The sequence below is a fragment of the Dama dama genome, chromosome 28 (assembly GCF_033118175.1).
Source record: "Dama dama isolate Ldn47 chromosome 28, ASM3311817v1, whole genome shotgun sequence".
NCBI classification, from domain to species: domain Eukaryota; kingdom Metazoa; phylum Chordata; class Mammalia; order Artiodactyla; family Cervidae; genus Dama; species Dama dama.
The window spans coordinates 54,715,183-54,718,876 of record NC_083708.1 but is presented as its reverse complement, the minus strand read 5'-3'; the positions used below and the strand labels follow the sequence as shown (position 1 = coordinate 54,718,876).

The 3,694-nt window shown below is 38.2% G+C and overlaps 1 non-coding gene across 1 annotated transcript; it reads right to left on the bottom strand.

The window, feature by feature from the left end:
• Positions 1-255: 255 nt before the first annotated feature.
• Positions 256-362, bottom strand: LOC133048350 (U6 spliceosomal RNA). The gene has a single exon (XR_009691012.1). It is a non-coding gene; the product is annotated as a U6 spliceosomal RNA (small nuclear RNA).
• Positions 363-3,694: the final 3,332 nt, after the last annotated feature.

The following is a 3,694-nucleotide window of genomic DNA, read 5'->3' as shown; positions in this document are numbered from 1 at the left end:
AGTTCTATTTCCAGTTTTTTAAGGAATCTCCACACTGTTCTCCATAGCGGCTGTACTAGTTTGCATTCCCACCAACAGTTTAAGAGGGTTCCCTTTTCTCCACACCCTCTCCAGCATTTATTGCTTGTAGACTTTTGGATAGCAGCCATCCTGACTGGCGTGTAATGGTACCTCGTTGTGGTTTTGATTTGCATTTCTCTGATAATGAGTGATGTTGAGCATCTTTTCATGTGTTTGTTAGCCATCTGTATGTCTAAAAACATGGAACGCTTCACGAATCTGCGTGTCATCCTTGCGCAGGGGCCATGCTAATCTTCTCTGTGTCGTTCCGATTTTAGTATATGTGCTGCCGAAGCGAGCACCTGACTGGATTTTAAACTTTTCTTCAGGATGTTTAAATGTCACACACTTGACTAAACTCTGGTGTTAATTTTGTTACATTATAATAAGCATGGATTCTGGAGATAATCAACCTAAGTGTGAATCCTAGCTCTTACAGTTTATGTTCTGTGTCACTGAGGGAAATCCACTTAACCTAGGCAACCCCATTTCCACATTTAGGAAGAAAGGATAACAAAATTCTCACCTTACTGAGCTTCAGAAGACTTAATTAAAATAATTCCATACCATGTTTAGCATATTTCTGGCAAACTGTTACCTGCTATTATTACTAACAGTACATTAACTATTATTATTTTTATTACTAAGTATTTAAATATATTTTAAAAAATGTTTAAGAATTGTTAAAGAAAGAAGAATAACAAGCTCTAGAGTTCTTGATGTAGCCAATAAATTAAATTTGCAACATTGATTATGTATATCTAAAGAAGACTTCCAATACTGAAAATATCAGAAGTCACTAACCAACATCAGTGCTATTAAATCTCTGGAAATACCTCTTGCCTCATTTTAGCCCATGCAAAAGGGCCCTGAACATATTTATTTAGTGCACAAGTGTCCAATAAGAATCAATCAAACCTCATAAGCATTTTCTAAATTTTTCTTGTGAAGATATGACAAAGCACTATTATTATTTGTTTGAAACTTACCATTTATTTTAAAGCCTTGCTGAAGAGATACAGCTGAAAATATTTTCCATGAAGAGGCAAAACCATGATGACTATTATAGAGTTAAATTGATGTACTCATACTGAATCACTGAGAACTCTGAAATAATAGCATTTGGAAAAATAAAAAGCAAAGTCACAGCCTTTAGTATTCTACATGGTATAGAGTGACCCACAGGGAAATATAGTGCATTTCATGAATCTTTTACAAACCCGAAGGATGTATTCAAATTACCTCCAAACAATTTTAAGGCAATGATAAACATATCTCTGTTGATCCAGAGGGATGATCTCAACTTCCCATTTCTTGGCTAAGGAGGATTAACATAATCAAGATGAATATCCTTTCCTGTACATTTCCCTATTGTAGACATGTCTAAAGCTTTATGAAAAATCATGAGATAGAGGCAACCATTTCATTTTTTCCTGGGGTTATGAGGGATGGGGGTGGGAAGGAGACTTGTGAGCAATTATCATTTATTAAAAAAAAATTTAAGTGAGCAAAGAACTAGGAAAGTATTATTTGGGCCCATCTCAAAGTGTGTAAAAGCTACAGGGCAAGTCAGTTGCCCCCAGAGCTGGGGCACAATTAAATCACCTGGACTTAAGAAAAGAAAGAATGTGATCTACAGATTGCACCCCAGACTAATTATATCAAAACGTTACAGGTAGGAGCAAGGCATCAGTATTTCTAAAAGACTTCCAGCATATTCTACTGTGTGTCCAAGTTTAAACTGACCACTGATTTAAGTGTGAGCTTAGAGACCTCTGCCCTAGACTCTACCCTCTTTTCTTATATATAACAATTTGCTAACTAAAGATTTTTACACTAAAGCAAATATTTAGGCAAAACCATCTGGGGTTGGCTCATGTCCAGGAATTTTGGCTTTTCTATGAAGGAATACTTAAGTACAGTGAGGATTTTTTAAAAAGATACCAGTATATCTGGCAAGATTTCAAACTTTGTGGCACAAGCAGGACTGCTACAAAGGAGGTGGGATGCCAGCAGTGATGGGACCAAAAGATCATTAAAAGAGGGAGTTTAGATTGTGCCTGGGAAAAGCAGCCCTTCCACTGATAGTCATGTAAAATAATTTTAACTTATATCTTATTAAGCAGTGGAAATGCTATTTCCAAATATGCACAAAAGCTATTCCATTCAGATTTCTCTGAAGCAAATTGTTTTCTTGTTTTACATTCCAGTGTCCCTCAAGATTTTTGACAAATGATACCCAATCTGATGAGATTGCGTGAGAAAGTGCTACTTAAGAGAGAAGTTTCTGGTTTTGTTTTATTTTTAATTAGAGTACAATTATTTTATAGTGTTAACGTTCGTTTCTGCTATTCAACAACATGCCTCAGCTGTATGGATACATATATCGCCTTCCTTTTGAGTCTCCCTCCCAACACTCATCAGAGAAGTTTGGATCAATCATGCTTCTGTTTATTTCTAAAGACTGATAAGCAATTTTCAAATGTTCCCTGAGAGTGCCATGAAAAGTATGTGAGGTAAAATGGAAACGGTACTTCTCTCAAGATGATCTTAGGTTATCATCCGCTGTGTATGCTCAACTGCTCAGTCTGCGACCCCACGGACTGTAGCCCACCGGGCTCCTCTGTCCATGGGATTCTCCAGGTAAAAATACTGGAGCGGGTTGCCATTTCCTTCTGCAGGGGATCTTCCCCAACCAATGATCGAACCCACATCTCTTGCGCCTCCTACACTGGCAGTTCAGTTCAGTTCAGTTGCTCAGTCGTGTCTGACTCTTTGCGACCCCATGGACTGCAGCCCGCCAGGCTTCCCTGTCCATCACCAATTCCCGGAGTTCGCTCAAATTCATGTCCATCGAGTCAGTGACAGGTGGATTCTCGACCACTGAGCCACTTGGGAAGCCCCTTAGGTTATCTAACACTATGTAATGTAATTGTTTTGTATGAATGTCTTTTTTTTTTTTTTTAATTAAAACTACAAGATTAGCTTTTCTTTTTTTTTCATCTTTAAGATCCCTACAGCTAAATTAGAACGAACATTCCCTGAGAAATATCTAAGACAGACAGTTTTATAAAAATAAATTATTTAAATAAATCATTTCAAGCAAACCTCAATGACTGCCCTCCAAATTAAAGAAAGGAATTAGATAACACGCCATAATGAAAGTATGATAAAAAAGTAAAGTGAAGTGAAAGTCATTCAGCCATGTCCAAATCTTTGTGACCCCAGGGACTATACAGTCCATAGAATTCTCCAGGCCAGAATACTGGAGTGGGTAGTCTTTTCCTTCTCCAGGGGATCTTCCCAACCCAGGGGTTGAACCCAGGTCCCCTGCATTGCAGGTGGATTCTTTACCAGCTGAGCCACCAGGGAAGTCCTAGAATACTGGACCAGGTAGCCTACCCCTTCTTGGGCGGATCTCCCCAACCCAGGAATCAACTGGGGTCTCCTCCATTGCAGGTGGATTCTTTGCCAACTGAGCTATCATGGTTCCAAATAAATAGGAACTCCCTTTTAGAATTCTACAATATAGAAGTCATGACAACACTCTGTATCATATTACTTAGTAAAAGCTGAGAAGGCCAAGTATTGGAAGTTGAAAAACAAACTTTAAGCTTTTTCACAATATTTTGCC